This window comes from Oncorhynchus gorbuscha, linkage group LG14, assembly GCF_021184085.1.
Source record: "Oncorhynchus gorbuscha isolate QuinsamMale2020 ecotype Even-year linkage group LG14, OgorEven_v1.0, whole genome shotgun sequence".
NCBI lineage: Eukaryota > Metazoa > Chordata > Actinopteri > Salmoniformes > Salmonidae > Oncorhynchus > Oncorhynchus gorbuscha.
Genome location: NC_060186.1, coordinates 30,647,581 through 30,672,373, shown reverse-complemented (window position 1 = coordinate 30,672,373; position 24,793 = coordinate 30,647,581). Strand labels below are relative to the sequence as shown.

Sequence of the window (24,793 nt, the reverse complement as noted above, 5' to 3'; positions counted from 1 at the left end):
CACAATCCTAGAGTGACTAATAGGATTCAGGTATTGAGAATAGCTTCACCAAAGGCAACCTCAATGGTGGGATTTGAACCCGAACACCTCAACACACTTAATCAAGTACTTGAGACCACTCGGCCTGACAACACGTTTGTTAAATGTCTCGATGGGATCGACACATGGCCTTGCCATTGCTCTGCCTAACTTTCATTGATTTCAATCAAGGGTTTACATACAGCAACTACAGTTTTTGAAAGTCATTTGCCACTACCAAAATTCAGGATGAGGTGGCCGAGTGGTTAAGGCGATGGACTGCTAATCCATTGTGCTCTGCATGCATGGGTTCGAGTCCCATCCTCATCGTGTAACAATTACATTTCTGTGCTTTATTCTGGCACTGGAAGATTTTGACTTTCACAAACACTGGTAAAATTGCTGACTGCCACAGCGAGAGCACAGGACTTGGTATCTGAGTGGTGAAGGCGATGAACTGCATGTGTGGATTATAACACCAACCTCTTCACAAAACATTTGTTATTTCCTCTCTTACATGGCCCCACATGAATATTGAATCCCTGCGCAATCCTAGAGTGACTAATAGGATTCAGGTATTGAGAATAGCTTCACCAAAGGCAACCTCAATGGTGGGATTTGAACCCGAACACCTCAACACACTTAATCAAGTACTTGAGACCACTCGGCCTGACAACACGTTTGTTAAATGCCTCGATGGGATCGACACATGGCCTTGCCATTGCTCTGCAGAACTTTCATTGATTTCAATCTAGGGTTTACATACAGGAACTACAGTTTTTTAAATTCATTTGCCACTTCAAAATACAGGATGAGGTGGCCGAGTGTTTAAGACAATGGACTGCTAATCCATTGTGCTCTGCATGCATGGGTTCGAATCCCATCCTCATCGTGTAACAATTACATTTCTGTGCTTTACTTTGGCACTGGAAGATTTTGACTTTCACAAACACTGGTAAAATTGCTGACTGCCACAGCGAGAGCACAGGACTGGGTATCTGAGTGGTTAAGGCGATGGGCTGCTAATCCATTGTGCTCTGCATGCATGGGTTCGAATCCCATCCTCATCGTGTAACAATTAAATTTCTGTGCTTTATTTTGGCACTGGAAGATTTTGACTTTCACAAACACTGGTAAAATTGCTGACTGCCACAGCGAGAGCACAGGACTTGGTATCTGAGTGGTGAAGGCGATGAACTGCATGTGTGGATTATAACACCAACCTCTTCACAAAACTTTTGTTATTTCCTCTCTTACATGGCCCCACATGAATATTGAATCCCTGCGCAATCCTAGAGTGACTAATAGGATTCAGGTATTGAGAATAGCTTCACCAAAGGCAACCTCAATGGTGGGATTTGAACCCGAACACCTCAACACACTTAATCAAGCACTTGAGACCACTCGGCCTGACAACACATTTGTTAAATGCCTCGATGGGATCGACACATGGCCTTGCCATTGCTCTGCAGAACTTTCATTGATTTCAATCTAGGGTTTACATACAGGAACTACAGTTTTTTAAATTCATTTGCCACTTCAAAATACAGGATGAGGTGGCCGAGTGTTTAAGGCGATGGACTGCTAATCCATTGTGCTCTGCATGCATGTGTTCGAATCCCATCCTCATCGTGTAACAATTAAATTTCTGTGCTTTATTTTGGCACTGGAAGATTTTGACTTTCACAAACACTGGTAAAATTGCTGACTGCCACAGGGAGAGCACAGGTCTTGGTATCTGAGTGGTTAAGGCAATGGGCTGCTAATCCATTGTGCTCTGCATGCATGGGTTCGAATCCCATCCTCATCGTGTAACAATTAAATTTCTGTGCTTTATTTTGGCACTGGAAGATTTTGACTTTCACAAACACTGGTAAAATTGCTGACTGGGAGAGCGGTCTTGGTATCAGTGGTTAAGGCAATGGGCTGCTAATCCATTGTGCTCTGCATGCACAGGACTTGGTATCTGAGTGGTGAAGGCGATGAACTGCATGTGTGGATTATAACACCAACCTCTTCACAAAACATTTGTTATTTCCTCTCTTACATGGCCCCACATGAATATTGAATCCCTGCGCAATCCTAGAGTGACTAATAGGATTCAGGTATTGAGAATAGCTTCACCAAAGGCAACCTCAATGGTGGGATTTGAACCCGAACACCTCAACACACTTAATCAAGCACTTGAGACCACTCGGCCTGACAACACGTTTGTTAAATGTCTCGATGGGATCGACACATGGCCTTGCCATTGCTCTGCCTAACTTTCATTGATTTCAATCAAGGGTTTACATACAGCAACTACAGTTTTTTGAAAGTCATTTGCCACTACCAAAATTCAGGATGAGGTGGCCGAGTGGTTAAGGCGATGGACTGCTAATCCATTGTGCTCTGCATGCATGGGTTCGAGTCCCATCCTCATTGTGTAACAATTACATTTCTGTGCTTTATTTTGGCACTGGAAGATTTTGACTTTCACAAACACTGGGAAAATTGCTGACTGCCACAGCGAGAGCACAGGACTTGGTATCTGAGTGGTGAAGGCGATGAACTCCATGTGTGGATTATAACACCAACCTCTTCACAAAACATTTGTTATTTCCTCTCTTACATGGCCCCACATGAATATTGAATCCCTGCGCAATCCTAGAGTGACTAATAGGATTCAGGTATTGAGAATAGCTTCACCAAAGGCAACCTCAATGGTGGGATTTGAACCCGAACACCTCAACACACTTAATCAAGTACTTGAGACCACTCGGCCTGACAACACGTTTGTTAAATGTCTCGATGGGATCGACACATGGCCTTGCCATTGCTCTGCCTAACTTTCATTGATTTCAATCAAGGGTTTACATACAGCAACTACAGTTTTTTGAAAGTCATTTGCCACTACCAAAATTCAGGATGAGGTGGCCGAGTGGTTAAGGCGATGGACTGCTAATCCATTGTGCTCTGCATGCATGGGTTCGAGTCCCATCCTCATCGTGTAACAATTACATTTCTGTGCTTTATTTTGGCACTGGAAGATTTTGACTTTCACAAACACTGGGAAAATTGCTGACTGCCACAGCGAGAGCACAGGACTTGGTATCTGAGTGGTGAAGGCGATGAACTGCATGTGTGGATTATAACACCAACCTCTTCACGAAACATTTGTTATTTCCTCTCTTACATGGCCCCACATGAATATTGAATCCCTGCGCAATCCTAGAGTGACTAGTAGGATTCAGGTATTGAGAATAGCTTCACCAAAGGCAACCTCAATGGTGGGATTTGAACCCGAACACCTCAACACACTTAATCAAGCACTTGAGACCACTCGGCCTGACAACACGTTTGTTAAAAGTCTCGATGGGATCGACACATGGCCTTGCCATTGCTCTGCCTAACTTTCATTGATTTCAATCAAGGGTTTTACATACAGCAACTACAGTTTTTTGAAAGTCATTTGCCACTACCAAAATTCAGGATGAGGTGGCCGAGTGGTTAAGGCGATGGACTGCTAATCCATTGTGCTCTGCATGCATGGGTTCGAGTCCCATCCTCATCGTGTAACAATTACATTTCTGTGCTTTATTTTGGCACTGGAAGATTTTGACTTTCACAAACACTGGGAAAATTGCTGACTGCCACAGCGAGAGCACAGGACTTGGTATCCGAGTGGTAAAGGCGATGAACTCCATGTGTGGATTATAACACCAACCTCTTCACAAAACATTTGTTATTTCCTCTCTTACATTGCCCCACATGAATATTGAATCCCTGCGCAATCCTAGAGTGACTAATAGGATTCAGGTATTGAGAATAGCTTCACCAAAGGCAACCTCAATGGTGGGATTTGAACCCGAACACCTCAACACACTTAATCAAGTACTTGAGACCACTCGGCCTGACAACACGTTTGTTAAATGTCTCGATGGGATCGACACATGGCCTTGCCATTGCTCTGCCTAACTTTCATTGATTTCAATCAAGGGTTTACATACAGCAACTACAGTTTTTTGAAAGTCATTTGCCACTACCAAAATTCAGGATGAGGTGGCCGAGTGGTTAAGGCGATGGACTGCTAATCCATTGTGCTCTGCATGCATGGGTTCGAGTCCCATCCTCATCGTGTAACAATTACATTTCTGTGCTTTATTTTGGCACTGGAAGATTTTGACTTTCACAAACACTGGGAAAATTGCTGACTGCCACAGCGAGAGCACAGGACTTGGTATCCGAGTGGTAAAGGCGATGAACTCCATGTGTGGATTATAACACCAACCTCTTCACAAAACATTTGTTATTTCCTCTCTTACATGGCCCCACATGAATATTGAATCCCTGCGCAATCCTAGAGTGACTAATAGGATTCAGGTATTGAGAATAGCTTCACCAAAGGCAACCTCAATGGTGGGATTTGAACCCGAACACCTCAACACACTTAATCAAGTACTTGAGACCACTCGGCCTGACAACACGTTTGTTAAATGTCTCGATGGGATCGACACATGGCCTTGCCATTGCTCTGCCTAACTTTCATTGATTTCAATCAAGGGTTTACATACAGCAACTACAGTTTTTTGAAAGTCATTTGCCACTTCAAAATACAGGATGAGGTGGCCGAGTGTTTAAGGCGATGGACTACTAATCCATTGTGCTCTGCATGCATGGGTTTGAGTCCCATCCTCATCGTGTAACAATTAAATTTCTGTGCTTTATTTTGGCACTGGAAGATTTTGACTTTCACAAACACTGGTAAAATTGCTGACTGCCACAGCGAGAGCACAGGACTTGGTATCTGAGTGGTGAAGGCGATGAACTGCATGTGTGGATTATAACACCAACCTCTTCACGAAACATTTGTTATTTCCTCTCTTACATGGCCCCACATGAATATTGAATCCCTGCGCAATCCTAGAGTGACTAGTAGGATTCAGGTATTGAGAATAGCTTCACCAAAGGCAACCTCAATGGTGGGATTTGAACCCGAACACCTCAACACACTTAATCAAGCACTTGAGACCACTCGGCCTGACAACACGTTTATTAAATGTCTCGATGGGATCGACACATGGCCTTGCCATTGCTCTGCCTAACTTTCATTGATTTCAATCAAGGGTTTTACATACAGCAACTACAGTTTTTGAAAGTCATTTGCCACTACCAAAATTCAGGATGAGGTGGCCGAGTGGTTAAGGCGATGGACTGCTAATCCATTGTGCTCTGCATGCATGGGTTCGAATCCCATCCTCATCGTGTAGCAATTAAATTTCTTTGCTTTATTTTGGCACTGGAAGATTTTGACTTTCACAAACACTGGTAAAGTTGCTGACTGCCACAGCGAGAGCACAGGACTTGGTATCTGAGTGGTGAAGGCGATGAACTGCATGTGTGGATTATAACACCAACCTCTTCACAAAACATTTGTTATTTCCTCTCTTACATGGCCCCACATGAATATTGAATCCCTGCGCAATCCTAGAGTGACTAATAGGATTCAGGTATTGAGAATAGCTTCACCAAAGGCAACCTCAATGGTGGGATTTGAACCCGAACACCTCAACACACTTAATCAAGTACTTGAGACCACTCGGCCTGACAACACGTTTGTTAAATGTCTCGATGGGATCGACACATGGCCTTGCCATTGCTCTGCCTAACTTTCATTGATTTCAATCTAGGGTTTACATACAGCAACTACAGTTTTTTAAATTAATTTGCCACTTAAAAATACAGGGTGAGGTGGCCGAGTGGTTAAGGCGATGGACTGCTAATCCATTGTGCTCTGAAATCATGGTTTCGAATCCCATCCTCATCGTGTAACAATTACATTTCTGTGCTTTATTTTGGCACTGGAAGATTTTGACTTTCACAAACACTGGTAAAATTGCTGACTGCCACAGCGAGAGCACAGGACTTGGTATCTGAGTGGTGAAGGCGATGAACTGCATGTGTGGATTATAACACCAACCTCTTCACAAAACATTTGTTATTTCCTCTCTTACATGGCCCCACATGAATATTGAATCCCTGCGCAATCCTAGAGTGACTAGTAGGATTCAGGTATTGAGAATAGCTTCACCAAAGGCAACCTCAATGGTGGGATTTGAACCCGAACACCTCAACACACTTAATCAAGCACTTGAGACCACTCGGCCTGACAACACGTTTATTAAATGTCTCGATGGGATCGACACATGGCCTTGCCATTGCTCTGCCTAACTTTCATTGATTTCAATCAAGGGTTTTACATACAGCAACTACAGTTTTTTGAAAGTCATTTGCCACTACCAAAATTCAGGATGAGGTGGCCGAGTGGTTAAGGCGATGGACTGCTAATCCATTGTGCTCTGCATGCATGGGTTCGAATCCCATCCTCATCGTGTAGCAATTAAATTTCTTTGCTTTATTTTGGCACTGGAAGATTTTGACTTTCACAAACACTGGTAAAGTTGCTGACTGCCACAGCGAGAGCACAGGACTTGGTATCTGAGTGGTGAAGGCGATGAACTGCATGTGTGGATTATAACACCAACCTCTTCACAAAACATTTGTTATTTCCTCTCTTACATGGCCCCATGAATATTGAATCCCTGCGCAATCCTAGAGTGACTAATAGGATTCAGGTATTGAGAATAGCTTCACCAAAGGCAACCTCAATGGTGGGATTTGAACCCGAACACCTCAACACACTTAATCAAGTACTTGAGACCACTCGGCCTGACAACACGTTTGTTAAATGTCTCGATGGGATCGACACATGGCCTTGCCATTGCTCTGCCTAACTTTCATTGATTTCAATCTAGGGTTTACATACAGCAACTACAGTTTTTTAAATTAATTTGCCACTTAAAAATACAGGGTGAGGTGGCCGAGTGGTTAAGGCGATGGACTGCTAATCCATTGTGCTCTGAAATCATGGTTTCGAATCCCATCCTCATCGTGTAACAATTACATTTCTGTGCTTTATTTTGGCACTGGAAGATTTTGACTTTCACAAACACTGGTAAAATTGCTGACTGCCACAGCGAGAGCACAGGACTTGGTATCTGAGTGGTGAAGGCGATGAACTGCATGTGTGGATTATAACACCAACCTCTTCACGAAACATTTGTTATTTCCTCTCTTACATGGCCCCACATGAATATAGAATCCCTGCGCAATCCTAAAGTGACTAGTAAGATTCAGGTATTGAAGAATAGCTTCACCAAGGGCAACCTCAATGGTGGGATTTGAACCGACACCTCAACACACTTAATCAAGCACTTGAGACCACTCGGCCTGACAACACGTTTGTTAAATGTCTCGATGGGATCGACACATGGCCTTGCCAGTGCTCTACCAAACTTCATTGATTTCAATCTAGGGTTTACAACACGTTTGTTAAATGTCTCGATGGGATCGACACATGGCCTTGCCATTGCTCTGCCTAACTTTCATTGGTTTCAAACTAGGGTTTACATACAGCAACTACAGTTTTTAAAGTCATTTGCCAATTCAAAATAAAGGATGAGGTGGCTGGTTAAGGCGATGGACTACTAATCCATTGTGTTCTGCATGCATGGGTTGAGTCCCATCCTCATCGTGAACAGTTACATTTCTGTGCTAATTTTGGCACTGGAAGATTTTGATTTCACAAACACTGGGAAAATTGCTGACTGCCACAGCGAGAGCACATGACTTGGTATCTGAGTGGTTAAGGCGATGGACTGCTAATCCATTGTGCTCTGCATGCATGGGTTAGAATCTCATTTTGTAACAATTACATTTCTGTGCTGTATTTTGGCACTGGAAGATTTTGACTTTCACAAACACTGGTGGTTAAGTGGCCGAGTGGTTAAGGCGATGGACTGCTAATCCATTGTGCTCTGCATGCATGGTTTTGAATCCCATCCTCATCGTGTAACAAGTAAAATTCTGTGCTTTATTTTGGCACTGGAAGATTTTGACTTTCACAAACCCTTGTAAAATTGCTGACTGCCACAGCGAGAGCACAGGACTTGGTATCTGAGTGGTGAAGGCGATGAACTGCATGTGTGGATTATAACACCAACCTCTTCACAAAACATGTGTTATTTCCTCTCTTACATGGCCCCACATGAATATAGAATCCCTGCGCAATCCTAGAGTGACTAATAAGTTTCAGGTTGTTACGAATCCCTTTTGGCCCGACAGTCTAGGGGGGATGGTAATGAGATCCGTAACATAACTCATGCAAATTATTATTGTGACAAAGTGAAAGTGTGAACGAAATAACCACGACAACAGAAATCTACCGTCAAACTCTAGGTTTATTTATAAACACACGGTAATGGGGGGGAGCAGGAAAAGGGGCTGAGCTGGACCCAAGGAAAGAAACAATAAGTATTCAAAAACACCCCTAAGCTAGACTAGCCTACTTTAACAACAGCTAACTAACTAACCAAAAATACAGTGGGTGGTCCGCCCAGTTCTAACTAGTGTATTTAACAAAGTTCACCCTCGGGTAGTGTATGCCCATGGGCGACTGGTCTTGGTTTCCCCCTTTTCCCACCAGCAAACAAACAAACACCATAACCAAAAACAATACTCACAGGTGATGACAAAGTGCTATGGAGGTGCTTTAAACAAAAGAGAGGTTAAGACACAAAGCGAGAGTGAAACACTGAGACCTACAGACATGGCATTTACAGAGAGATTGAGCTGAGCTGAGCTCTAGAACAAACAAATGATGGGGTTTTTAAACCATGGGGAAGGAACTGTGATAGGTCAGGAAATAGGAGGAGGTGTGTCTTCTGATTGATGATTGATTGTTGACTGATTGGGGAGTGATGATTTTCACCTGTGAGGGGAGAAGGAGAGAAAAGAAACACACACACAGGATACACACACACACAGGATAACTGTATCCGTAACACTCCCACCCTTAAAAGAGCAACCCTAGGGGTTGCGACTACAGTATTTCAGTGAATACGCACAACAAAGCAACAACCTTGCAAAACATACAGAAATCATTTTTACACACGAGACAAAGCATCTGCCAACACATTATCAGAACCCTTTTTCTGGCGGATCTCCAAATTATAATTTTGTACAATCAGCGCCCAACGCATAAGGCGCTGGTTCTGGTTGTACATTCGGTGGAGAAAAACTAAGGGGTTATGGTCAGTATATACAATCACGGGTAGGGCACTGGAACCAATATATACTTCAAAGTTTTGCAGAGCCAACAACAAAGCAAGAGCTTCTTGTTCTATTGTCGCATATTTTGTTTGACATTTATTAAATTTACGTGAAAAATAACAAACGGGATGATCCACTCCACTCTTGTCCTGCTGCAGTAGAACAGCACCAGCACCTCTGGCACTAGCATCTACCTCAAGTTTGAACGGTTGTTCAAAATCTGGAGCAGCAAGTACAGGTGTACTACATAAGAGTGCTTTCGCTGATTCAAAAGCTCTCTTACAATCAGCGGACCACACAAATGATCTAGCCGGACTAAGCAAATCGGTCAATGGAGCAACTACCGCAGAGAAATTTTTACAGAAGCTACGGTAGTAGCCAACCATCCCTAGAAAGCGGCGTACCTCTCGTCTGGTGGTAGGTGCAGGGAATGCAGTTATAGCCAAGACCTTGGCACCAACAGGGCGCACCTGTCCATGGCCAACCTCTTTACCGAGATAGGTAACAGTAGCCTTCCAAACTCGCACTTTGCCAAGTTCAGGGTTAGAGAAGCAGCTGCCAACCGTTCACATACTACCCTTAGCGAGTCAACATGATCTGACCACTCAGACGAATAAATCACTAGGTCATCAAGGTATGCACTACAATTAGGAACGCCAGCTAATACGGAGTTAACCAGTCGTTGGAAAGTGGCTGGTGCATTTCGCATCCCAAAAGCCATGACTGAGTACTGTAGGAAGTTGTCTGGGGTCACAAAGGCTGAAATCTCAGAAGCACGTGAAGTTAACGGAACCTGCCAGTAACCTTTTAAAAGGTCTAACTTGGTTACATACTTAGCAGCACCAATAGTGTCGATACAGTTGTCCAGTCGGGGTAACGGGAACGAATCTGGCATTGTGACAGAATTTACCTTTCGATAATCCGTACATAACCTGGACGTACCATCAGGTTTAGGAACCAGAATGCAAGGAGAACTCCAAGGGCTTGAACTTGGCTTAGCCAGGTCATTCTCCAACAAATATCTCACCTCATCCCTCATTATCTTCCTCTTGGAAGCGTTGATACGATATGGGTGTTGCTTGATAGGTGTAGCATTTCCAACATTAATGTCATGTTCCAACACATTTGTGCGAGTAGGAACGTCATTAAAGAGACATGGAAAACTGTGTAGTAGCCTCACAATATCATTGGCCTGTCCATCCGTTAAATGAACCAGACTGGATTGGATAGACAGCAGCATTTGAGTTGGGCAATCTAACACACTGCTGCTGAGTATTGCGCAACTCCAAGCCATCAACATCATCAATATGACAGTCCACTATGATAGCAGTAGTAGCAGAGGAGACAGCAGTACCTTCCTCTGTTTTTGAACTCTCTAACTGTGTGCTGGGTCGGGTGTGGTAAGCTTTCAACATGTTAATGTGACACACACGAGATTGGCGTTGTCTATCAGGAGTTTGAAGCACATAGTCAGTTTCACTTATTTTCTTTTCAATTAAATAAGGACCCGAGAAACGAGCTGACAGTGAAGATCCTGGAACAGGTAATAACACCAGTACTTGGTCACCTGGCTGTAGTGGACGAGAAACAGCCTCTTTATCATAGTATCTTTTCATGCTCCTCTGTGAGGAAGACAGAGCTTCCTTTGCGAGAGCACAAGCTTGGTGTAGGCGCTCACGAAAGCGACTAACATAGTCCAACACATTCTCATCTCTGGTACACAACTCTTGGGACAAGAACTGTTCTTTAAGGACTTTCATTGGTCCTCTCACTGTGTGACCAAACACCAGTTCAGCCGGGCTGAAACCTAGGGACTCCTGCACAGTTTCACGAGCAGCAAACAAAACTAGAGGAACTCCCTCATCCCAATCTTTCTCAGATTCCAAACAATATTTACGTAGCATAGACTTCAGTGTCTGATGCCATCTTTCAAGTGCACCCTGAGACTCTGGGTGATAGGCGCTTGACACACGGTGCGTAATTGACAAGGATTTTAACACCTGCCTGAAGAGCTTGGATAGGAAATTGGTTCCTTGATCGCTTTGTACCACCCTAGGTAACCCGAATGTCGTGAAGAATTTTATTAAGGCTTTACTCACTACCGGGGCTGTAATCCTTCTCAGAGGAATGGCCTCGGGGTATCTTGTAGCCATACACATTATCGTTAACAAAAACTGGTTACCCGATTTTGTCTTCGGTAACGGTCCGACACAATCAACCACCACATGCTCGAATGGTTCACCTATGACAGGTATGGGACAAAGAGGAGCGGGAGGAATAACCTGATTTGGTTTTCCTGTTATCTGACATGTGTGGCATGTCCGACAGAACTGAGCCACATCTTGTTTTAAACCCGGCCAAAAGAAATGTCGAAGGATCCGATCATAAGTTTTTGTGATTCCTAAATGACCAGACCACTGGTGATCATGAGCAAGGGATAACACATTTTGTCGAAAGGCTGTAGGAATCACTATTTGGTAAACAGCATTCCAATCTCCATCCGCGTCAACATGGGATTTCCATTTACGCATGAGGAGATTACCATCAATGAAGTAAGCCACGTTCTTCTTCTTCACATCTTCCAATGAGACAACACTAGAAAAACATTTAGCAAGCTTGTTGTCAACCTTTTGGTTAGCAATCAGCTGCTCACGAGTGACTGGTAACTGTATTGCATCAGCAATAAGTTCAACGTTCTTTGATTCTTTCCTGGGCTGTTTGTCAGAGGTGATCAGCTTCTCAGAGGTATCACACAATCCATCCTCTTGATCAACCTCTTTGAACAGAACAGTGTTCGACAAATCTATCTCGTCACCCTCTTGTAGTGCCTGAGCACGAGTGACAGCACAAGCGGGGAACACATGTGGATAACTCTGTGCCAGCTCATTCGAGAGAGAGTGGTCACTTTTATCCAATACTTCCAATACGGGTACTACCTTTCCTCCGGCAATATCGTTACCCATTATAAAGGTCACACCTTTCACTGGCAACATAGGACGTACCCCCACTCTGAATATTCCACTGATTAACTCAGAGTGTACATTTACAAAGTGCAATGGTACTGGGACAAAACCCATTTCAATACCCTGCACTAACACACTGGAACCATAGTATGTATCGTCAGATAAGGGCAACACATCAGACAATATAAACGACTGCGCCGCACCAGTATCTCTAAGGATTTTAACCGGTCGCTGAGACGCTTCGTCATTCGTTAGGGACACAAACCCCTCGAAAATGAATGGTTCATAACGGCGGTCGGGGACTGAGACTTTCAAGCTACAGTTACCCTGAGGCACCTGTTTTGTTGCCGACCTCTTAACCGTACGAATTAGAGCAACACCTGTTGGTGGCTTGGCACGAAGAGGCATCCCTTGTTTGCGTTTAAGCAGGAAGCAATCATTAATCATATGTCCTACTTTATGACAATAGAAACAGGGACGCTCATTCTTCTGGCGTGCTTGATATACTACTGCTGGCCGACTAGGGCTAAAGGTAGGAAACTCAGTGGCTCTACTCTCGGTTTGAGCCGAAAACACACTCTTGTGCGTCAACACAAACTCGTCTGCCAACACAGACGCTTCTGCCAGACAGGATACTTTCTGTTCGTTTAGGTAAACTACAATGCGTTCGGGTAAGCAATTTTTAAAATCTTCCAACAAGATTAACTCCCGGAGAGAGTTGAAATCAGTTACCTTACTAGCAGCATGCCATTTATCAAACAGATTTCCCTTGTCTCTAGCAAATTCCACATAAGTCTTACTAGAAGACTTTCTATGAGACCTAAATCTCTGTCGGTATGCCTCAGGCACAAGCTCATAGGCACGAAGAACAGTAGCTTTGACCACTTCATAATTCAAACTGTCCTCCAGAGGTAGTGCTGACAAAACCTCTTGGGCTTTACCAGTTAATTTACACTGAAGTAATAGGCACCATACCTCTTCAGGCCATTTCAATGCTACGGCTATACGCTCAAATACACAAAAATAGGTGAGGACGGCTCACAAACAGGCACAGTAGGACCGGAGGCTAGCCTTGCTGTCTCTGCCTCCAGTTCCATCTGGCGCATTTTGAACTCCAACTGCCTTTGTTCTCTGTCTGCCTCAATTTTACACATCGCCAAATGCCGTTGTTCTCGTTCTTTTTCTGCCTCTATTTTACACATCTCCAAGTGGAGAGTCTCTCGCCTAATTTGGGCTCTCTCTTCCACCTCCAGTTGGAACTGTGCTAAACGGACATCCCTCCTGGTATCACCATTTGACAGTGGGGAGAGTGGATCAAAACAGGACAATGTGGCTGCCTCTCCCTCATTACCAGACACCAATGGGCTCACAGGAGCAGCAACATCCCCTACAGGGGTAGTAGGCTCAGGCAGCGGTAACACAAGCACCTGCTCTTCCAACAATACATTTAATACTAGCCGTTTAACATCCGCCTTAACTAAACTCTGCGGAATCGATACTGAATAATGGTCAGCCAAGGTCATTAAATCAACTCTACGACATTTGTCAAAAACCTCCCACGAAGGGTTATCCAAAAAGGATCTCAAATCAAAAGTAGTCATTTTACACTACTTCACAAGTGCCAAAGAAAATAGCAAACACTAATGCTACTTCAGCTATGACGCTCAACACTGAACTATACCACTACAACAATCTACATGAGCGGCATGGGTGTCAGTTATGACAGATCCCGGACGAGGCCCCACTTATGTTACGAATCCCTTTTGGCCCGACAGTCTAGGGGGGATGGTAATGAGATCCGTAACATAACTCATGCAAATTATTATTGTGACAAAGTGAAAGTGTGAACGAAATAACCACGACAACAGAAATCTACCGTCAAACTCTAGGTTTATTTATAAACACACGGTAATGGGGGGAGCAGGAAAAGGGGCTGAGCTGGACCCAAGGAAAGAAACAATAAGTATTCAAAAACACCCCTAAGCTAGACTAGCCTACTTTAACAACAGCTAACTAACTAACCAAAAATACAGTGGGTGGTCCGCCCAGTTCTAACTAGTGTATTTAACAAAGTTCACCTACGGGTAGTGTATGCCCATGGGCGACTGGTCTTGGTTTCCCCCTTTTCCCACCAGCAAACAAACAAACACCATAACCAAAAACAATACTCACAGGTGATGACAAAGTGCTATGGAGGTGCTTTAAACAAAAGAGAGGTTAAGACACAAAGCGAGAGTGAAACACTGAGACCTACAGACATGGCATTTACAGAGAGATTGAGCTGAGCTGAGCTCTAGAACAAACAAATGATGGGGTTTTTAAACCATGGGGAAGGAACTGTGATAGGTCAGGAAATAGGAGGAGGTGTGTCTTCTGATTGATGATTGATTGTTGACTGATTGGGGAGTGTTGATTTTCACCTGTGAGGGGAGAAGGAGAGAAAAGAAACACACACACAGGATACACAGGATAACTGTATCCGTAACACAGGTATTGAAGAATAGCTTCACCAAGGGCAACCTCAATGGTGGGATTTGAACCGACACCTCAACACACTTAATCAAGCACTTGAGACCACTCGGCCTGACAACACATTTGTTAAATGTCTCGATGGGATCGACACATGGCCTTGCCATTGCTCTGCCTAACTTTCATTGATTTCAATCAAGGGTTTACATACAGCAACTACAGATTTTGAAAGTCATTTGCCACTACCAAAATTCAGGATGAGGTGGCCGAGTGGTTAAGGCGATGGACTGCTAATCCATTGTGCTCTGCATGCATGGATTCGAATCCCATCCTCATTGTGTAACAATTACATTTCTGTGCTTTATTTTGGCACTGGAAGATTTTGACTTTCACAAACACTGGTGGTTAAGTGCCCGAGTGGTTAAGGCGATGGACTGCTAATCCATTGTGCTCTGCATGCATGGGTTAGAATCCCATCCTCATCTTGTAACAAGTAAAATTCTGTGCTTTTTTTGGCACTGGAAGATTTTGTCTTTCACAAACACTGGTAAAATCGCTGACTGCCACAGCGAGAGCACAGGACTTGGTATCTGAGTGGTGAAGGCAATGAACTGCATGTGTGGATTATAACACCAACCTCTTCACAAAACATTTGTTATTTCCTCTAATACATGGCCACACATGAATATAGAATCCCTGCACAATCCTAGAGTGACTAATAGGATTCAGGTATTGAGAATAGCTTCACCAAGGGCAACCTCAATGGTGGGATTTGAACCGAACACCTCAACACACTTAATCAAGCACTTGAGACCACTCGGCCTGACAACACGTTTTTTAAATGTCTCGATGGGATCGACACATGGCCTTGCCATTGCTCTGCATAACTTTCATTGATTTCAATCAAGGGTTTACATACAGCAACTACAGTTTTTTAGGATAATTTGCCATTTCCAAAATACAGGATGAGGTGGCCGAGTGGTTAAGGCGATGGACTGCTAATCCATTGTGCTCTGCATGCATGGGTTCGAATCCCATCCTCATCGTTTAACAATTACATTTTTGTGCTTTATTTTGGCACTGGAAGATTTTGACTTTGACAAACACTGGTAAAATTGCTGACTGCCACAGCGAGAGCACAGGACTTGGTATCTGAGTGGTTAAGGCGATGGACTGCTAATCCATTGTGCTCTGCATGCATGGGTTAGAATCTCATTGTATAACAATTAAAATTCTGTGCTTCATTTTGGCACTGAAGAGTTTGACTTTCACAAACACTGGGAAAATTGCTGACTGCCACAGCGCGAGCAAAGCACTTGGTATCTGAGTGGTTAATATGATGGACTGCTAATCCATTGTGCTCTGCATGCATGGGTTCAAATCCCATCCTCATCGTGTAACAATTAAATTTCTGTGCTTTATTTTGGCACTGGAAGATTTTGACGTTCACAAACATTGGTAAAATTGCTGACTGCCACAGCGAGAGCACAGGACTTGGTATCTGAGTGGTTAAGGCGATGGACTGCTAATCCATTGTGCTCTGCATGCATGGGTTAGAATCTCATTGTATAACAATTAAAATTCTGTGCTTCATTTTGGCACTGGAAGATTTTGACTTTCACAAACACTGGTAAAATTGCTGACTGCCACAGCGAGAGCACAGGACTTGGTATCTGAGTGGTGAAGGCAATGAACTGCATGTGTGGATTATAACACCAACCTCTTCACAAAACATTTGTTATTTCCTCTAATACATGGCCACACATGAATATAGAATCCCTGCACAATCCTAGAGTGACTAATAGGATTCAGGTATTGAGAATAGCTTCACCAAGGGCAACCTCAATGGTGGGATTTGAACCGAACACCTCAACACACTTAATCAAGCACTTGAGACCACTCGGCCTGACAACACGTTTTTTAAATGTCTCGATGGGATCGACACATGGACTTGCCATTGCTCTGCATAACTTTCATTGATTTCAATCAAGGGTTTACATACAGCAACTACAGTTTTTTAGGATAATTTGCCATTTCCAAAATACAGGATGAGGTGGCCGAGTGGTTAAGGTGATGGACTGCTAATCCATTGTGCTCTGCATGCATGGGTTTGAATCCCATCCTCATCGTGTACCAATTAAATTTCTTTGCTTTATTTTGGCACTGAAAGATTTTGACTTTCACAAACACTGGTAAAATTGCTGACTGCCACAGCGAGAGCACAGGACTTGGTATCTGAGTGGTGAAGGATATGAACTGCATGTGTGGATTATAACACCAACCTTTTCACAAAACATTTGTTATTTCCTCTCTTACATGGCCCCGCATGAATATAGAATCCCTGCACAATCCTAGTGACTAATAAGATTCAGGTATTGAAGAATAGCTTCTCCAAGGGCAACCTCAATGGTGGGATTTGAACCGACACCTCAACACACTTAATCAAGCACTTGAGACCACTCGGCCTGACAGCACGTTTGTTAAATGTCTCGATGGGATCGACACATGGCCTTGCCATTGCCCTGCCGAACTTTCATTGATTTCATTCTAGGGTTTACATACAGCAACAATAGTTTTTTTAATTAATTTGCCACTTCAAAATACAGGAAGAGGTGGCCGAGTGGTTAAGGCGATGGACTGCTAATCCATTGCGCTATGCATGCACGGGTTCGAATCCCATCCTCATCGTTTAACAATTACATTTTTGTGCTTTATTTTGCCACTGGAAGATTTTGACTTTGACAAACACTGGTAAAATTGCTGACTGCCACAGCGAGAGCACAGGACTTGGTATCTGAGTGGTTAAGGCGATGGACTGCTAATCCATTGTGCTCTGCATGCATGGGTTAGAATCTCATTGTATAACAATTAAAATTCTGTGCTTCATTTTGGCACTGAAGATTTTGACTTTCACAAACACTGGGAAAATTGCTGACTGCCACAGCGCGAGCAAAGGACTTGGTATCTGAGTGGTTAATACGATGGACTGCTAATCCATTGTGCTCTGCATGCATGGGTTCAAATCCCATCCTCATCGTGTAACAATTAAATTTCTGTGCTTTATTTTGGCACTGGAAGATTTTGACGTTCACAAACATTGGTAAAATTGCTGACTGCCACAGCGAGAGCACAGGACTTGGTATCTGAGTGGTGAAGGCGATGAACTGCATGTGTGGATTATAACACCAACCTTTTCACGAAACATTTGTTATTTCCTCTCTTACATGGCCCCACATGAATATAGAATCCCTGCACATTCCTAGTGACTAATAAGATTCAGGTATTGAAGAATAGCTTCTCCAAGGGCAACCTCAATGGTGGGATTTGAACCGACACCTCAACACACTTAATCAAGCACTCGGCCTGACAGCACGTTTGTTAAATGTCTCGATGGGATCGACACATGGCCTTGCCATTGCTCTGCCGAACTTTCATTGATTTCAATCTAGGGTTTACATACAGCAACTACAGTTTTTTTAAAGCCATTTGCCACTACCAAAATTCAGGATGAGTTGGCCGAGTGGTTAAGGCGATGGACTGCTAATCCATTGTGCTCTGCATGCATAGGTTCGAATCCCATCCTCATCGTGTAACAATTAAATTTCTGTGCTTTATTTTGGCACTGGAAGATTTTGACTTTCACAAACACTGGTAAAATTGCCGACTGCCACAGCGAGAGCACAGGACTTGGTATCTGAGTGGTGAAGGCGATGAACTACATGTGTGGATTATAACACCAACCTCTTCACGAAACATTTGTTATTTCCTCTCTTACATGGCCCCACATGAATATAGAATCCCTGCACAATCCTAGAGTGACTAATAGGATTCAGGTATTGAGAATAGCTTCACCAAGGGCAACCTCAATGGTGGGATTTGAACCGAACACCTCAACACACTTAATCAAGCACTTGAGACCACTCGGCCTGACAACACGTTTGTTAAATGTCTCGATGGGATCGACACATGGCCTTGCCATTGCTCTGCATAAATTTCATTGATTTCAATCAAGGGTTTACATACAGCAACTACAGTTTTTTAGGATAATTTGCCATTTCCAAAATACAGGATGAGGTGGCCGAGTGGTTAAGGCGATGGACTGCTAATCCATTGTGCTCTGCATTCATGGGTTTGAATCCCATCCTCATCGTGTACCAATTAAATTTCTTTGCTTTATTTTGGCACTGAAAGATTTTGACTTTCACAAACACTGGTAAAATTGCTGACTGCCACAGCGAGAGCACAGGACTTGGTATCTGAGTGGTGAAGGCGATGAACTGCATGTGTGTATTATAACACCAACCTGTCATGTTTTGTCTTATATTGTCTTGTCATTTTGCTTTTCCTTCTGTTCGTTTTCCCCCTGCTGGTCTTTTTAGGTTCGTTCCCCTTTTTCTCTCTCCCTCTCTCTCTCTCTTCTCTCTATCGTTCCGTTCCTGCTCCCAGCTGTTCCTATTCCCCTAATCAATCATTTAGTCTTCCCACACCTGTTCCCTATCTTTTCCCCTGATTAGAGTCCCTATTTCTCCCCTTGTTTTCCGTTTCTGTCCTGTCGGATCCTCGTATATTGTTCACCGTGCTGTGTCTTTGTATCGCCCTGTCGTGTCGTGTTTCCCTCAGATGCTGGGTGGTGAGCAGGTGTCTGAGTCTGCTACGGTCAAGTGCCTTCCCGAGGCAACCTGCAGTTTATTATCGAGTCTCCAGTCAGTTCTCGTGATTACGAGTGGAATTGTTTCTTATGCTTTATTTACCGCTCCGATTTGTCTAGGAGTATTGCTATTTCCTTTAACTGGATTAAAGACTCTGTTTTCGCCAAGTCGCTTTTGGGTCCTCATTCACCTGCATAACAGAAGGATCCGACCAAAGAATGGACCCAGCGACTACAGACGCTCGTAACACTGCCGTCGAGATCCAAGGAGCCATGCTCGGCAGACACGAGCAGGAATTGTCTGCTGCTCGTCATGCCATGGAGAACCTGGCCGCTCAGGTTTCCGACCTCTCTGGACAGTTCCAGAGTCTTCGTCTCGTGCCACCTGTTACTTCCTGGTCTGCCGAGCCTCCGGAACCTAGGGTTAATAACCCACCTTGCTACTCCGGGCAGCCCAAGGAGTGCCGCTCCTTTCTCACCCAGTGTGATATTGTGTTCTCTCTCCAACCCAACACATACTCTAGAGAGAGAGCTCGGGTTGCTTACGTCATTTCACTCCTTACTGGCCGGGCTCGAGAGTGGGGCACAGCTATCTGGGAGGCAAGGGCTGATTGTTCAAACAATTACCAGAACTTTAAAGAGGAGATGATTCGGGTTTTTGACCGTTCAGTTTTTGGTAGGGAGGCTTCTAGGGCCCTGGCTTCCCTATGCCAAGGTGATCGATCCATAACGGATTACTCTATAGAGTTTCGCACTCTTGCTGCCTCTAGTGACTGCAACGAGCCGGCGCTGCTCGCTCGTTTTCTGGAGGGACTCCACGCAGTGGTCAAAGATGAGATTCTCTCCCGGGAGGTTCCTTCCAGTGTGGACTCTTTGATTGCTCTCGCCATCCGCATAGAACGACGGGTAGATCTTCGTCACCAAGCTCGTGGAAGAGAGCTCGCGTCAACGGTGTTTCCCTGCTCCGCATCGCAACCATCTCCCTCCTCTGGCTCAGAGACTGAGCCCATGCAGCTGGGAGGTATTCGCATCTCGACTAAGGAGAGGGAACGGAGGATCACCAACCGCCTGTGCCTCTATTGCGGATTTGATGGACATTTTGTCAATTCATGTCCAGTAAAAGCCAGAGCTCATCAGTAAGCGGAGGGCTACTGGTGAGCGCTACTACTCAGGTCTCTCCATCTAGATCCTGTACTACTATGTCGGTCCATCTACGCTGGACCGGTTCGGGTGCTACATGCAGTGCCTTGATAGACTCTGGGGCTGAGGGTTGTTTCATGGACGAAGCATGGGCTCGGAAACATGACATTCCTTTCAGACAGTTAGACAAGCCTACGCCCATGTTCGCCTTAGATGGTAGTCATCTTCCCAGTATCAGATTTGAGACACTACCTTTAACCCTCACAGTATCTGGTAACCACAGTGAGACTATTTCTTTTTTGATTTTTCGTTCACCTTTTACACCTGTTGTTTTGGGTCATCCCTGGCTAGTATGTCATAATCCTTCTATTAATTGGTCTAGTAATTCTATCCTATCCTGGAACGTTTCTTGTCATGTGAAGTGTTTAATGTCTGCCATCCCTCCCATTTCTTCTGTCCCCACTTCTCAGGAGGAACCTGGCGATTTGACAGGAGTGCCGGAGGAATATCATGATCTGCGCACGGTCTTCAGTCGGTCCCGAGCCAACTCCCTTCCTCCTCACCGGTCGTATGATTGTAGTATTGATCTCCTTCCTGGGGACCACTCCTCCTCGGGGTAGACTATACTCTCTGTCGGCTCCCGAACGTAAGGCTCTCGAGGATTATTTGTCTGTGTCTCTTGACGCCGGTACCATAGTGCCTTCTTCCTCTCCGGCCGGGGCGGGGTTTTTTTGTTAAGAAAAAGGACGGTACTCTGCGCCCCTGCGTGGATTATCGAGGGCTGAATGACATAACGGTTAAGAATCGTTATCCGCTTCCCCTTATGTCATCAGCCTTCGAGATTCTGCAGGGAGCCAGGTGCTTTACTAAGTTGGACCTTCGTAACGCTTACCATCTCGTGCGCATCAGAGAGGGGGACGAGTGGAAGACGGCGTTTAACACTCCGTTAGGGCATTTTGAGTACCGGGTTCTGCCGTTTGGTCTCGCCAATGCGCCAGCTGTTTTTCAGGCATTAGTTAATGATGTTCTGAGAGACATGCTGAACATCTTTGTTTTTGTCTACCTTGACGATATCCTGATTTTTTCACCGTCACTCGAGATTCATGTTCAGCACGTTCGACGTGTTCTCCAGCGCCTTTTAGAGAATTGTCTCTACGTGAAGGCTGAGAAGTGCTCTTTTCATGTCTCCTCCGTTACTTTTCTCGGTTCCGTTATTTCCGCTGAAGGCATTCAGATGGATTCCGCTAAGGTCCAAGCTGTCAGTGAGTGGCCCGTTCCAAGGTCACGTGTCGAGTTGCAGCGCTTTCTAGGTTTCGCTAATTTCTATCGGCGTTTCATTCGTAATTTCGGTCAAGTTGCTGCCCCTCTCACAGCTCTTACTTCTGTCAAGACGTGTTTTAAGTGGTCCGGTTCCGCCCAGGGAGCTTTTGATCTTCTAAAAGAACGTTTTACGTCCGCTCCTATCCTCGTTACTCCTGACGTCACTAGACAATTCATTGTCGAGGTTGACGCTTCAGAGGTAGGCGTGGGAGCCATTCTATCCCAGCGCTTCCAGTCTGACGATAAGGTTCATCCTTGCGCTTATTTTTCTCATCGCCTGTCGCCATCTGAACGCAACTATGATGTGGGTAACCGCGAACTGCTCGCCATCCGCTTAGCCCTAGGCGAATGGCGACAGTGGTTGGAGGGGGCGACCGTTCCTTTTGTCGTTTGGACAGACCATAAGAACCTTGAGTACATCCGTTCTGCCAAACGACTTAATGCTCGTCAAGCTCGTTGGGCGTTATTTTTCGCTCGTTTCGAGTTTGTGATTTCTTACCGTCCGGGTAGCAAGAACACCAAGCCTGATGCCTTATCCCGTCTTTTTAGTTCTTCTGTGGCTTCTACTGATCCCGAGGGGATTCTTCCTTATGGGCGTGTTGTCGGGTTGACAGTCTGGGGAATTGAAAGACAGGTTAAGCAAGCACTCACGCACACTGCGTCGCCGCGCGCTTGTCCTAGTAACCTTCTTTTCGTTCCTGTTTCCACTCGTCTGGCTGTTCTTCAGTGGGCTCACTCTGCCAAGTTAGCTGGTCATCCCGGTGTTCGAGGGACTCTTGCTTCTATTCGCCAGCGCTTCTGGTGGCCGACTCAGGAGCGTGACACGCGCCGTTTCGTGGCTGCTTGTTCGGACTGCACGCAGACTAAGTCAGGTAACTCTCCTCCTGCCGGTCGTCTCAGACCGCTCCCCATTCCTTCTCGACCATGGTCTCACATCGCCCTAGACTTCATTACCGGTCTGCCTTTGTCTGCGGGGAAGACTGTGATTCTTACGGTTGTCGATAGGTTCTCTAAGGCGGCACATTTCATTCCTCTCGCTAAACTTCCTTCCGCTAAGGAGACGGCACAAATCATCATCGAGAATGTGTTCAGAATTCATGGCCTCCCGTTAGACGCCATTTCAGACAGAGGTCCGCAATTCACGTCACAGTTTTGGAGGGAGTTCTGTCGTTTGATTGGTGCGTCCGTCAGTCTCTCTTCCGGGTTTCATCCCCAGTCTAACGGTCAAGCAGAGAGGGCCAATCAGACGATTGGTCGCATACTACGCAGCCTTTCTTTCAGAAACCCTGCGTCTTGGGCAGAACAGCTCCCCTGGGCAGAATACGCTCACAACTCGCTTCCTTCGTCTGCTACCGGGTTATCTCCGTTTCAGAGTAGTCTGGGTTACCAGCCTCCTCTGTTCTCATCCCAGCTTGCCGAGTCCAGTGTTCCCTCCGCTCAAGCGTTTGTCCAACGTTGTGAGCGCACCTGGAGGAGGGTGAGGTCTGCACTTTGCCGTTACAGGGCACAGACTGTGAGAGCCGCCAATAAACGTAGGATTAAGAGTCCTAGGTATTGTTGCGGCCAGAGAGTGTGGCTTTCCACTCGCAACCTTCCTCTTACGACAGCTTCTCGTAAGTTGACTCCGCGGTTCATTGGTCCGTTCCGTGTCTCCCAGGTCGTCAATCCTGTCGCTGTGCGACTGCTTCTTCCGCGACATCTTCGTCGCGTCCATCCTGTCTTCCATGTCTCCTGTGTCAAGCCCTTTCTTCGCACCCCCGTTCGTCTTCCCTCCCCCTCCCGTCCTTGTCGAGAGCGCACCTATTTACAAGGTACGTAGGATCATGGACATGCGTTCTCGGGGACGGGGTCACCAATACTTAGTGGATTGGGAGGGTTACGGTCCTGAGGAGAGGAGTTGGGTTCCGTCTCGGGACGTGCTGGACCGTTCACTGATTGATGATTTCCTCCGTTGCCGCCAGGATTCCTCCTCGAGTGCGCCAGGAGGCGCTCGGTGAGTGGGGGGTACTGTCATGTTTTGTCTTATATTGTCTTGTCATTTTGCTTTTCCTTCTGTTCGTTTTCCCCTGCTGGTCTTTTTAGGTTCGTTCCCCTTTTTCTCTCTCCTCTCTCTCTCTCTCTTCTCTCTATCGTTCCGTTCCTGCTCCCAGCTGTTCCTATTCCCCTAATCAATCATTTAGTCTTCCCACACCTGTTCCCTATCTTTTCCCCTGATTAGAGTCCCTATTTCTCCCCTTGTTTTCCGTTTCTGTCCTGTCGGATCCTCGTATATTGTTCACCGTGCTGTGTCTTTGTATCGCCCTGTCGTGTCGTGTTTCCCTCAGATGCTGCGTGGTGAGCAGGTGTCTGAGTCTGCTACGGTCAAGTGCCTTCCCGAGGCAACCTGCAGTTTATTATCGAGTCTCCAGTCAGTTCTCGTGATTACGAGTGGAATTGTTTCTTATGCTTTATTTACCGCTCCGATTTGTCTAGGAGTATTGCTATTTCCTTTAACTGGATTAAAGACTCTGTTTTCGCCAAGTCGCTTTTGGGTCCTCATTCACCTGCATAACACAACCTTTTCACAAAACATTTGTTATTTCCTCTCTTACATGGCCCCACATGAATATAGAATCCCTGCGCAATCCTAGTGACTAATAAGATTCAGGTATTGAAGAATAGCTTCTCCAAGGGCAACCTCAATGGTGGGATTTGAACCGACACCTCAACACACTTAATCAAGCACTTGAGACCACTCGGCCTGACAGCACGTTTGTTAAATGTCTCGATGGGATCGACACATGCCCTTGCCATTGCTCTGCCGAACTTTCATTGATTTCAATCTAGGGTTTACATACAGCAACAATAGTTTTTTTAATTCATTTGCCACTTCAAAATACAGGATGAGGTGGCCGAGTGGTTAAGGCGATGGACTGCTAATCCATTGTGCTCTGCATGCATGGGTTGGAATCCCATCCTCATCGTGTACCAATTAAATTTCTTTGCTTTATTTTGGCACTGGAAGATTTTGACTTTCACAAACACTGGGAAAATTGCTGACTGCCACAGCGAGAGCACAGGACTTGGTATCTGAGTGGTGAAGGCG

General features: G+C 45.1%; 9 non-coding genes across 9 annotated transcripts; all 9 read left to right on the top strand.

Moving 5' to 3' along the window:
• Positions 1-266: 266 nt before the first annotated feature.
• trnas-gcu lies at positions 267-348 on the top strand. Its single transcript has one exon. It is a non-coding gene; the product is annotated as a tRNA-Ser (tRNA).
• A 2,012-nt stretch (positions 349-2,360) lies between these two features.
• trnas-gcu lies at positions 2,361-2,442 on the top strand. The gene has a single exon. It is a non-coding gene; the product is annotated as a tRNA-Ser (tRNA).
• A 482-nt stretch (positions 2,443-2,924) lies between these two features.
• Positions 2,925-3,006, top strand: trnas-gcu. Its single transcript has one exon. It is a non-coding gene; the product is annotated as a tRNA-Ser (tRNA).
• Positions 3,007-3,489: 483 nt separating this feature from the next.
• trnas-gcu lies at positions 3,490-3,571 on the top strand. The gene has a single exon. It is a non-coding gene; the product is annotated as a tRNA-Ser (tRNA).
• A 482-nt stretch (positions 3,572-4,053) lies between these two features.
• trnas-gcu lies at positions 4,054-4,135 on the top strand. Its single transcript has one exon. It is a non-coding gene; the product is annotated as a tRNA-Ser (tRNA).
• Positions 4,136-4,616: 481 nt separating this feature from the next.
• trnas-acu lies at positions 4,617-4,698 on the top strand. Its single transcript has one exon. It is a non-coding gene; the product is annotated as a tRNA-Ser (tRNA).
• Positions 4,699-5,180: 482 nt separating this feature from the next.
• trnas-gcu lies at positions 5,181-5,262 on the top strand. The gene has a single exon. It is a non-coding gene; the product is annotated as a tRNA-Ser (tRNA).
• A 1,045-nt stretch (positions 5,263-6,307) lies between these two features.
• On the top strand, positions 6,308-6,389 carry trnas-gcu. Its single transcript has one exon. It is a non-coding gene; the product is annotated as a tRNA-Ser (tRNA).
• A 9,175-nt stretch (positions 6,390-15,564) lies between these two features.
• Positions 15,565-15,646, top strand: trnas-gcu. Its single transcript has one exon. It is a non-coding gene; the product is annotated as a tRNA-Ser (tRNA).
• Positions 15,647-24,793: the final 9,147 nt, after the last annotated feature.